The sequence below is a fragment of the Micropterus dolomieu genome, linkage group LG11 (genome assembly GCF_021292245.1).
Source record: "Micropterus dolomieu isolate WLL.071019.BEF.003 ecotype Adirondacks linkage group LG11, ASM2129224v1, whole genome shotgun sequence".
Lineage (NCBI taxonomy): Eukaryota > Metazoa > Chordata > Actinopteri > Centrarchiformes > Centrarchidae > Micropterus > Micropterus dolomieu.
The window spans coordinates 12,671,245-12,684,236 of NC_060160.1; the positions used below are offsets into that span (position 1 = coordinate 12,671,245).

General features: G+C 38.4%; 1 protein-coding gene across 3 annotated transcripts in view; it reads left to right on the top strand.

Moving 5' to 3' along the window:
• Positions 1–2,751: 2,751 nt before the first annotated feature.
• Positions 2,752–12,992, top strand: part of LOC123978886 — a 38,037-nt gene continuing 27,796 nt past the window's right edge. Inside the window, exon 1 of one of the 3 annotated variants that reach the window (XR_006827073.1) lies at positions 2,752–2,857. The gene's annotated coding sequence lies outside the window, so the exon portion shown is untranslated. Of the gene's footprint in view, positions 2,858–3,031; positions 3,160–12,992 lie in introns of those variants that run through there. The other 2 variants (XR_006827075.1, XR_006827074.1) reach the window with 2 other exon arrangements.

The following is a 12,992-nucleotide window of genomic DNA, read 5'->3' on the forward strand; positions in this document are numbered from 1 at the left end:
TTTTTTAAATTACGTTTGCTTTTCATTAAATGTCTTCTTTAGGTTTGACCATCATAAATTTTAAACTGCAAAAAAAGTTTTCACAGAGACAAGAGTTTAGAAGCTTAAAACTTGAGAGAAGTATCAAGGTTACATATTAAAATATTATTATAAGCAGTATTTTTGCAAGCTTGTCACAGTTAATGATTTCTTAATGTGCTTGCTTGGAATAGTTTCCAAGTCTGGCCATTGCCATCATTTATTCGGACATGGAGCAACTTGAGTATTAAATTCCTGCTCGTAGGTTAGAGTTGCAGGCCATGATGCCAACAGATGTCACAGTGGGATGATGGTCCTCGATGCTCCTGAGGCTTCACCATAGCAACGCTTTGCCTGTCGCACCCTGGCACGAGCCGAAGAGGCCCCTGGCAGCACTCTCTCTACTCCCCAGCGCCATGGCAGCCCCGGTGTTCCAGGCCACCACATTGTTTCGGCACTGATTAATTACCATCCTGATGAAATGTGAAGGCTCTGAAAATGTCACAGGGATGACATGGGCTTGTCAGTGTGGGCCAGCAGGGAGGAGTATATTGCACACAGACATCTGGAAGGATACGGAGCACCAGCCGCTTGCTGTCTTTTCAAGGAAAGAACTTATTATTACTGTACCTGAGCTGGTTTCTGTTGGATTTTATGTAACTATCTTTTATTATTAAATCTTTACAATGCCAAAATGTGTTCACTCAGTCTGGCTTTCAAGCTGATGCTCTATCTTTAGTGATTGAATGAAATGTAAGCCCAATTAAAGTCAAAGCAATTTATCATGCAACGTCAGAAAATGTGTTTGCTCTCCTAACTCAACAATCAATATTAGCTCTGAGCAGTAAACACCTAATTATATAAATTATGACTATGCCTCTAAACGTGCAATGAGCTCTTCTCCTTAGGCTGTCAGCACACAATAACCTCTCATGCAGATGTACGGTAGGTTCAAGATGTCTACACAAGTGTTTAATCCATTTGTGTTGGTGAAAAAAGCAGAGGAAGGTATGACGCCTGATGAAAAACACAAATGACATACCAAATTTCCCTGATGAATTGGTCCATTTACTGAAATAAATTGAATTGATGCAAATGATCCCAGAGGAGCAGAAAATTGTTCAGCTATGGATGAAAACCTGCTCCGAGCTGCAGCACCTATAAGCAGCCAGGCTTTTTTGTATTACACACAAGACTTGTAAAGATGTGCTGACAGCCCCTGTTCATCCCACTTAATAAGAGCATTTTTTTTTTACTCGGAGCTAAAATGTTTGCTAATTAACTTGGGACAAAAACAGGAACACATGCAATTATTTAAATGAATGAGTCTGATTTCCTTTCGTTATTATATGAGAAACACGTGTTAAAATCTAAATGACTGCAGAGTGGAAATGCTATGTTTGTTTAGTTGTTTTTTAGCCCATCTGAAAACCCTCCATTTAAACATGAGGCATCCGAATGGTAAAGCAGATTGTGAGTTATGTTGAAAACAGCTCATCCATGTATCTTCAGCTGCCAGTTCATGTTCAAACATGCTAAAGATGTAATTTCATGCTAATTCCCAGTTAAGTTTGGGCCTTTCAAAGTCACATTCAAGGAGCTTTCTTTTTCCAGTCAAACATGTTCAAGTGTGTGAGTGAAGCAACATCATCAGAATTTATGGATTTTAATCTTTTCTGTTAGTTTTTCTCCATTTTGGCAACAGATTGTCACACATCCATCTCTCGTCATCGCCACTTTGAGGTCACGAAACATATGGCAAAACCCCAAGAATAGCTGTGTGAGCAGATGTTATTGGTTCATTTAAATGCTTTTTGATCTTGAATGATTAGTGTCCATCGGAGCATTTCCTTGTTTGGTGTCCTAATGATCAGGCTGCTGTGACAGCGTGTTTCCTCATGCTGGTTTTATGGGCAACTTATCCACACACCATTACCAGTTCCAGATCACTGATGTCAGCACTGTAGGTCAATTTATAATGTGTAGTGGAGTATTATCAACTCATGTGACTGCACAGAGAACGACATCATTAATTCAGTAACATTGGTAGATATACAATTTGTGTTTTACCTGACAATAAACAGATGTGTCTCACCTGTCAGTCAAAATAACTGAATATACAGTATATACATTAACAAAGAGATTTAAAGAAAGTGCACAGTGTTGCTCTCTCCTTCCTTTGACCTACTCTTATGTACACAGAGGAATTCGAAGGTCAGTTATAGCTGAATCCCAGCCCTGGGAATTTAGCTTTACAGCAGAGCTCCTCTATTAAACAAGTGTCTCCCCCAACCATCACACAACCCTCTTTTCATGCAACCTTATAGCAGTAGCAGCAGCAGTACCCAGTGTGTTTAAAGGACTACGACAACTTTTTATATACGTGTGGTTAATTAATCCCGTTAACATAATGAGAGATTGCCAGTAAATTCATCTTGGAGACTCTCCAAAAAGTGAATGAATTTAATGACACATCTAAACCTGCAAGGCTTGTGTAGGGAATTGGCAAAATACAGAAAATATAAAACCTTTGAAACTAAGGTTTCTCTTCCCTCAGGACTTAATTAATCAGCATTATTCTTAAAGTCTTGTATGTTGACTTGAAACCAATGTTGTTTCTTCATTACAACATGATGTTCATTTAGTAATTTATGGTCCCATTTAGAGGAAAATAGACCATAAAGCAGAGAACGTTTCAGGGTGGGATTATCTATGATTGACAAATCGTTACCATGGCGACCTGTCAATCGGGCTAGAGTGACTCGCACCCACGGCACAGTGTAAAGTTAACCAGCACCGCTGAAAAAGCGTATTGAGAGTTGGCTGTTCACTTTCTCTGGTGAGTACATTTAGTTTTAAGCATGTTGTTCGCTAGACAAAACTGTCAGTCCTGTTAAAATGACAATTAATGTCAATTACAGATGCTCCTAGCTAAGCTAGCTAGCTAGCTCCACACACGGCCGCTAGCTCCACTGTCTCGTCCAAATATGGTCACTTCCAGTGCCGCTGGTTGCAAAAAGTCAGCATGGCGGCGCCCTAACGGCCAAACTCGAGGGTTCAAAAGGGCAGTCCACAAACCAACGGGTGACGTTACAATGATTACGTCCACTTCTAATATGCAGTCTATGGTTGAAACAGGAAGTGAGTAAAATAACCAAACATCTAAAAGATGAATGTGATGTTGGTTGGTAATCGGCTACACTATTGATGTGAGGATTGAAATGTTTAAAGATCTTAAATCTGCAGGGTTTTAAATAAGTACCACAAATAACACTGGCTTTAATTTTCATTCTTTGGATTAAACAATAAGCAACATATACTGGTCAGAGACAGTGGAGCTAGCGGCCGTGTGTGGAGCTAGCTAGCTAGCTGGTGGTCACATCAGACTTTTGTTTCTCAGTTGGCATTCCATCACAGATCTGCAATAAGGACTCGAAATGTACTTTTTTCCAAATGTAATAAATTAAAAAAACTTTAAAGGCAGCAATCTACATTGTTGGTAGTCTTGAAATTAAAAGTATAAAAGTATTCATGTTGGTAGTCTGTGGGAAGCAGAAATCACCGTAGAATTTGTGGACAAGAAAGCTGCGCATGTGTTTTGCACACTGAATCCTTTTCCTAAACTTAACCATAGCTGCCATGTGAAGATATGATAGAAAGCGAGAATTTTAAAAATGTTGGCATTGGACAGAAGAAGAAGAAGCATCATCCAATATCATCAGAGGTTTTGCAGAATCATCTGATATTGACGGTCTTGCTGGTCGATTGGGTTGTGTCACATATTGGTTACTATAGTGGATAGTGTAGTCCCTATTGTGATGGTATTGTCACCTCAGTAGTAACGTAACATATTGTTACAGAAAGTGCTTCGGACTTTTGGAAAGAATTTTTTCCACAAATCTACTACAGAAAGGAGAAAGTTTATAATTAAGTGACAAGATGTCGTTAAAATACTTTTTTTAAATTAATTAATTTATGCCCCTTTGTAGGTGTATATGTTAGTTTATGTTCTTTGTGCATACATTGTATTTATCTTTATCTTTATTTATCTTTAACTTCTTTCACAGGCTTGTAAACTGTACAAACATCATACTGGACATGAAGACTCATTGTAGTTTTGTCTTTTTAAGCTGTGGTGTTCTTTTATTATGCAGAAGTTGAGTGTTTTCACATCAAATGTGCATGTTACTTAACTGTCAATCACCTGACAGCCAAAGTTGACAGTGATGCCAACACTTTTGGAGAGAGCTCAAAGCACCAATAGAAAACTAAAAATTGAAACTACAAATAGAAAGTACTTGATGAGATTTTCTGCTAAACATCATACAGCTTTCACGTGTCTTTGGCTTGTTCATTTCTGCTGTGGAAGGAAAAGGATATAGCAATTAGATCAAGTAAGGAAGACTTCAACGACACTTACAGCCTTCTATTAAGATCATTTTGCAGATTCCATGCAGGGCTCGATATAAAACCGTGAAATATGTCTCATAATGTGATATCATCAGTATCCAACTTGCAATAATATCATTTATTAGTCCCTGTGATGCCATGTTAGCCTGTTCTTTAGTCGGGGGTTGATTTCCAATGAAAGCAGTCAGTCAGCTTCATACTAAATGGTTTAAAAAAGACAAATTATTACTGCATGTAAAACCTGCTTACAGCGTACACAAAGCCCATTGCTGTTACACTTTAATTATTCTTACTTCAGACCTTCTCCCAACATCAAAGGCAGTGTTTGGGGCAGAAGTCAGACAGTTACCTACACATCAGAATAGAGTGGGAGCTGATTTACAGGAGGAATATTCTGCTGAATGGTAATTAGCTTTTTAAACCCCATATTTGCAGTGACCCTCTGCCCCTGTGCTTTTGAAATGCTCATGTGATTAGGGAGGTCACGCAGAAAGAAGCAGAAATGGGGAACACATTCTCCAAACACACAGATGATTATACGAGCTTCATGTTTAATCTGCAAATGAGAGGGGCTGCAGTGTATAGACAACTTTGGGGGTTTTTTTGGAGTACATGTCTCTTTAAAAAACGTAGTTCAGACTGTGAACTTTTCTCTGAATCACAGTGGTCATCAGTGGTTTGTACCTTCTCACCTTGCATTTTTACACTGTTTACTTAAAAAAAATATGTTGTAAACATAAAATTCAGATGTTATAGGATTCACAATAAAGCACACTACTAAAATGCACCAATAAGCAAACATCAGCCACATCAACACACTTCGCTGAACAAAATAAAACAAACCAAACAACAGCCCGTCCTTGGGCTTGGTTCGGGCTGAGCAGAGGGGCAACCTAAAGACTCAGAAAGTGTGTAATGAGGATTTTACTGCTTATGGGGACTGGAGGGAAACAGTGGTCTGCTGCCCTGGTGGCTTGTGCTGGGGATCAATGGTCATTAATCTTTCTAGAGAAGCTCCGGCTGCACTTTTTAGGGGGTAGAAGGATTGCTGACCCAAGTACAGGACGTCTTTCTGGGTCCAAACAGGCCAGGTTTTCTGTGTTTGGACGCCACAGCACTTCTCGTCTGTTTTGTCCAGTTCCAAGTGGACCTCAGTCAGAGCGGAGACTCAAATGGAGTGCAGATGCAAATCATTAAGCACCAGCTGGCAGACACAAACTTACTGCTCTTTTGTCTTGATGATTCGGCATTAAAATATTTTGTTAATTATGTATTGTCAGTGCTGTTGTTTTTAGTAGACACTGAAATTGGAACAAAACACATCACATTAAGCTGACGCTTTTATCCAAAGCAACTTACAATTGCTATATACACAACAGAGGCTGCACGCCTCTGGAGCAAGTAGGGGTTAAGTGCCTTGCTCAGGGACATATTGGTGTCTCACAGTGGATTTGAACCTGGGTGTCTCACACCAAAGGCATGAGCTTTATCTGCTACTCTATCACCACCCCCTGGTAGATGTGACAAAGGATTTTAATTAGCTACTGTTTTTTGTTTTTCTTTTGTAAAACTGCGCAGTTACTTTAGCTGTCAGATAAATGTAATAAAGTAAAAAAAGTACTAGAATTCCTTCTGAAATGTCTGAAGTGTTAAGATGCAGTTTTATATCTCTGATACTAACTCAAAGCATACAATATCTTAGAAAGCGTTTAACAACAATCTTGACTCAGCTACACATTTACAGTAGCTTTTGAATTTCACATTGGAAAATTCACTAAATATTATAATCTAATGTAAAACTGATTTTAAACACTAAAATTGTGTGTCAAATGCAATCGTATTATGTTGATATTTTACTGCTCCAAGGTCAGAAAATTACCAATAAACCACCCAGGGAGAAAAGAGCAGACGTCCCTACTGCTGTGAAAAATTTTTGGAGGGTACCTTTCCCCCTCAAGTGAAGTCACAAAATTTAATGACATCAATGTATGGTTGAATAGTTTAATGAACCTGCACATATAATCCCTGTGTGATTCAGCCGCCCACACAAGCAGCTAATGTAACGTCATAAAGAATTATAGGCAGCGATCTAAGTAAAGTGGAGCTGTCATCACACAAGGCATAATAACAGTATTTTATACAGTCTTACCAATATTAGTGCAATCTACCATGGGGTATTATACTGTATATTACAATGTACCATTCAAGTAGGCAGGCAACCTATTGCCATTCAATGTATGGTTGACTGTCTTGTAAAAGCCACAGAAAAAAAGAAATAAAATGTTTAATCTTATGAGAAGATTATTTCGAAGTTAGTGAGTACTTCACTTTCTACATCAGGTCAACACAGCTTGAATAACTAAACACCATTTAGTTATGGAGAAGTTGGTATGCTTCATCTGTCCTGCACTGTACAGAGCTGTGTTTTCGGGGGTGTAGACTGTAAATGCAACCCGGACCTCACCAACAGGCACAGCACCTCTTGACTGGAGTCAAGTGCACTTAGTGACATGATACTAATAGAGGTTGGCACTGAGACATAAAAAATACAAACACATTTAGTTAAAAGGGCTTCAAGGATCTCATAGGGCAAAACTGTAACTCTTTACACCCCAACAAAATCAGCAGTGCTTTTAAGGAACCATAAATATGAGGTTTTCAAAGAAGAAATTCATCTTTACATTTGACATGCTTTTTACCATCTAATTTCAGTACCCAATATGATAAACTACATGAAAAGCATGAGACAGATTCCTCAGTTTTCAGTAAGCTGTCAATGTTTAAACCTTACAAAGAGCTGTTTCACCACCAACCACAATTTGTTAAATGTTTCTTCAACTGTGAATAGGTCCTCTACTTCCTTAGTGCATTGCATTGTGGAAGAATAATGTGTGTCGATGGCACAAACAAAAATCGTGGTACTTAGTATGCATACTGTCTGCTATGAGAGTATTTGTGACTTGCTTAAAATCAGTATCAGTATTTAGTGGAAATGTAACATCAGCACGCTAACATGCTCACAGTGACAATGCTAACATGCTGATATTTAGCAGGTATAATATTCACTTCACCATCTTAGTTTAGCATGCTAAGAATAGCTAATCAAGGGGTTCTGATGGAGTAGTGGATAAGAGTCATGATTTTGGTGAGGGAGACTGGGGTTCAATTCCCACTGTGACACATCCACCAACATGTCCCTGAGCAAGAAGCTTGACCCCTTGTTGCTCCGTATGACCTCTGACTTTTTGTAAGTTGCTTTGGATATAAGCATCAGCTAAATGAATAAATGTAATTAGCACAAATTACAGCTGAGGCTGATGGGAATCACATTTAATTTTGCAGGTATTTGCTCATAAACCAGAGCATTGGACATTTGGTTTATAAGTTTGATCTGATGATGGTGCTAGATGATAAGTTAAGGGATCACCAATGTTACTACAATTCATCTTCAAAGGGACATTAATGTCTGCACCAACTGTCATAGTTATCTAATAGTTGTTGAAATATTTCATTCTGGATCCAAGTGGGATCCGACTGACCAACAAATAGTCATTGGTGAATTAATTCATAAAGTTGTATTTCTGTTCTGGTGACTTCACCAACCCTGCAGCCCCCAAGTGTCATTTTTCTATATTTATGTCTCTTTCTCCAGTTTTACTAAAATGTCATTAAATCCTAAGCAGTATACAGTTAAATACCCTCTTGCCTTTATTTTGACACACTGGCAGATGGTGTTCCTTGTTATAAAACGAGGCTGACTTTATTGAAAACTGACACATGGAAAGGCAGCAAAAAGCTTAAATACAGTAGCCCATCGCTGTCGGCAAATGAAGAAAAGCTATTATAGTACATACAAGTGAACATTTGAGTCCTATGCTGCTTTAATGTAAACACCTCCAACATGGCAATGCTCTACATGCATTACAACCTTTCCTTCTTATAGTCCTTTTGTCTTCCTGCCCACATTTTTTACCTTTGGTCAGTATCACAATGGCACCAAGGAAATATTTTATACATTCGGCTCATTATTCACTATGTCTAATTAATGCTACACTCGAAATAAGGAAAGTGCAATTTAGCATCTCCTGCCTTTCCCTGTAGGGGAATCCATTTAGGTGCAATGTAAAATCCTCTTTGATGTAGAAGTCTATTTTCATTGGTATCCAGAACTGTTGATGCGCAACACAACAGCTGACCCTCTAATTTATATCCCAAAAGGAATTCATTTTGCTGCAGCCCCTGTAGCTATTTATACTTTTAATTTCAATTTTATTATATTTTTCTGGGATTTTACTGAATGTTTGTGAATCCTCTCTATCATGCATTTACCACACCTTGTACTGGTTGATATTTGTCTGTGATGTTGAAGCATTGAAGGTGGTGAATACACCATGGAATATTAATGCCATGTTTATAATAGATATAAACCATTTACTAAATGAAGGTTATAATCACATACAATGTTTTTAGTAGGTGCAGGAAGAATTTGAACATAACTTCCAACATTTGATGGAAAATGATCTTGAAACTGCTATTGTTTACACTTAACAAGAGGAAGTACTCAGATCCTTTACCTAAGTAAAAGTACCAAAACAAAAATGAAAAATACTCCATTACAAGAAAAAATCCTGCATTCAAAATCCAACTAAAGTAACAGTGTAAACTGCAAACTATAATAATGTACATTTTTATACCGAGATGGAGCTAGTCATATAGTTAGTCTTAGTTTAATCCAGTGGTTTCCAACATGGGGGTCGGGCCCCTTCCAAAGGGTCACAAGATAAATCTGAGGGGTATAGTGAGATGATTAATGAGGGATGGAAAGAAGAAGAAAAACGCAGTTGTGCTAGCCTACACAAATTTGTATTCTTGGACTTTTTTTTCTTTTTTCATCAAAAATATAGGTATTTTACCTTTTCAAATGTAAAATGTCTTTTTAAATGTAAAATGTCAATGTAATCAGTTACTTTCCACCACTGTCTAAAATACAACAAAGTGCCCAGGACACTTACGAGAAAGAAGTTTTACTGTTTTTCAATTAGAGTGTCCCACTTTTTGCAAACCTCTTATGAGCAAAAATAATAACGGAAAATTTAAGGTCTCAACTGCAAGATGAGGATAAGTAAACAGCCTCCTTGTTATTGCATGAGAAGAGCTTCACCCCATAGCAGGCTGTGGTGGTTTAATATTTAATTATATTCTCTGACTCCAGGAAATTTTGGCAAACTACAACTGTGAAGAGAACCCCCAATTATATTTATCAATGCAATGTTGTTAGAAACTGGACTTTTTTAAAACCGTCACATGTGAGAAGCCGGTCTGAAGTAGTTCTGGCGAGGTTGTCAAATTACAAATAGAGGGCCTGTTTGTTTTTTTATGTTTGGAGGGGGGTTTTTTCTTGGCCCACAGCCGTCTAGTAAAAGGCCCAGATGACCCACATCGAGGCCAGTCGAGCTGAGCAGGAAGCAGGGAATCACTGTGGATCTCATCTGGTCCTCAATGTGGACACATGATGGACCTCAGCTGGGTCTATGTTTACTACATGCAAACACAGGAGAGCCAAACACACTAATTAGTTACATAAAGAGTTATTTTCCAAAACTATCCACCATCATACAAAGCATCGTTTACTCTTTCAAAATGATTGCTGGCATCAAAATAGAACTCCCTGTGGAGGCTAATAGCATCAGCAGATGTCTGCTTACAAAAAAAGTGACATTTGTAAATATTGAGTATTGATATATTATAGCAGCAATTAAACTATACATGACTACTTTCTGTGGCTATACAACGGTGGAAGATGCAGAAAATGTGTGTGTGTGTGTGTGTGTGTGTGTGTGTGTGTGTGTGTGTGTCTATATGTAAATGTTGTCATGTGTAAATTGTACAGTCTTTGAGTCTGTGTATGTTCATAAGAGTGAATTCGCATGCCTTAGGCTTTACAGTCACCCATAAAATAGAGCTGATTTGTTGACAGAATAACTATGGTAGCTGTTTTGCTCTCATTTTGCTCACCCAAAAAGCTGAAAATGCCAGTAAATCTCTTTCAACATTCTTTATGTTAATGTTTTTGCCACACTGCAGGTCCTGCCCTAAATTCCTGACAGGCACTATTCCCAGTAATTAGGCTGACACTAGCTGTACTAGTGGTAAAGAGACTCAGGTATAAAATATATTTACAATAATCTCAGCCAGTGGACCATGTTCTTTAAGCGCGTCAGCCCTTTAAAGACATCATTTCGTCTGTCCTGTCCCACAGAGCAACATGCTCCCCGCAGTATTACCAATGAAACTGCTGTTTTATTTCAGTGGTTTTTGCCTCATATATCCTGACTTGTGGACATTTATCCACTAATAGCAGCTATACCTCTTGAGTCACTGACTTCATTTTGTTTTATTAGTACTGTTCTGATATTCTGAGACTTCTTATGTTCTTTTAATTTGTGCTGTCTTTTTGTTTCTGCTTGATTTGTTTTTGTTTGTGTGGGTGCATTTCTACAGTATAACTATAGCTTTATTATTGAACTAGTTTTCTACCACTATAGAAGCAGGATGCAAAATCTTTATCTTTGTTTAAAAAGGTAAAACGTTCCTGGTTCACATGTTGCCTCCGGGTGAACTCAGTGTTGTCACACAGCATAAAGATGAAAATGATGTGATATAGACTGACGCCTCTGAGAGCTGTCTCTATCAAAACATTTGTCATCCAAACTAATCAAGGCGAGGCAGCTACATTCATTAGCTTGCCTCAGTTCGTGCCCACTTGTCTGCAGACTTCAAGCTCCATTATTGCTACGGGATAGCTCGGTGACATTTGGCTACTACTCTGAATATTCATAATGCCCACAGTGCTCTGTGAATGATCAACAGGCCTGACATGCCCAGTGTACAAACATCAATTGCGACTGTGCTCTGAATTTGTGAATGAAATGTCAGTTAATGAATGACATTGTAGAATATGGTATATTGTTATCCTAAAAGACTAACAGTCGATGGTTTTTGGCAGAGGTTCCCAATCTTTCTGTTTTGTGATCCTTTAAAACAAAGTCCCTTAAAGCAAAGGCAAGTTTACTTGTACTTTTATATTTATTTCAACAACGAGGCAATTCAAAGTGCTTTACATAAAACATCTTAAAACAAAGGGGTCTACTTGTGACCCCTTGTCATAGGTTGCACGTGTTTACGAGGTTCAGTTAAAGAGTTATTTTTCCCAGATTGTTTTAAGTCAATACTTTTTAGTGGCCAGAATGGATAAAATTATCTATTAAAAAAAACAGAATTAGGAAAAATCTCAAATAAAACCCATATTCTGCAGAATTATGTTGTTATTATGTGAACCACTGTTATATAGAGGAGGAGATGTACAGGTGTATTCAGTAGGGATGCACCAAATGTTCGGCCACTGCAATTAATCGGTCTAAAATAAAAACAATAGCACTTTCGGTGTTCAGCCTAATAAGTCAAAATACTGATTAAATTTTACCAAACAATTACCAAACAATTACATTATGTTGGCAGTGTGGAAGCATTTTAAAGAGTTTGAGAAAGACGCAAAAATCGCTGTTTAAGGACACTGTCTACTGAATTGTCTCCTAGCACATCCACACCACTCGACTCAGCGCGAATCAGCTCCGCCCAGCTGATGCGACACTGGCGATTTTAATTATGTGCACCTTGCGCTGTGAGTCCACACAGTAAAGTATCTGGTAGGCTACAGTTTTGCAATATAAACATATAAAAACTGAAGCGTAGCCTTGCTGTTTTGGACTGTGAGCTGCACTATATCAGAGCTGCTGAAGTTAACGTGTGGATTTGTGGTGAGGTAGACCTATCTGATCAGTAGTGTTTTTGGTTGGTTTCTGTTTCACATGCAGAATGCTGTCCCAGACTGTGTTGGTCTAACAATCTTAGGGAAAAAAACGTAGGAAAAAAGGTAAAAAAAAAAGGTTATTCGTTTTATATAGATGGAGATGAACCATAAATAGGTGCAATGCTCAAAATTTCAAATCTCGCCTAGGGCTCCAACACTGTCATGGCCGGCCCTGAGTAGCACATGGATCATGTGTAAAACAGGAGCATCAGGAGTCATCCAGGGAGAGGGAACGATCACCAACCGTCCGCAGCAAGAGGGAGTGGACAGAGCCAGGGAGAGGAGGTCGCAGAGGGGCCTGAAGCTGTGGGCTGTCGGTGATTGTTCCCTCTGGCTAGATGAATTCCGACGCTCCTCATTTTACGCATGATCCATGATGATAAGGAAGATTTTGAAACAAATGGCAAAAATAGCATGTTGCGGGTTATTAAGAGGAGCCAAGCTCCCCTGTAGTTTGCACCCTGCTTGTACCACGGGTTGTTGGTAAAAGAAGTTTTCATAGTTTAGAAGAAGAAGAAGGAGCTTTATTGCCAAGTAGTGTTTTAGACAAACGTACAGTCAACATAAATAAATGTAGAAATATATAAATATGGAATGGAAGAACAACGTTGCAGATATATACATGTCCATTATTCTGGGTCTGTGTCGTGCAGAAGTAACGCAACGGAAGAGAATATTGTGTACATATAAATAT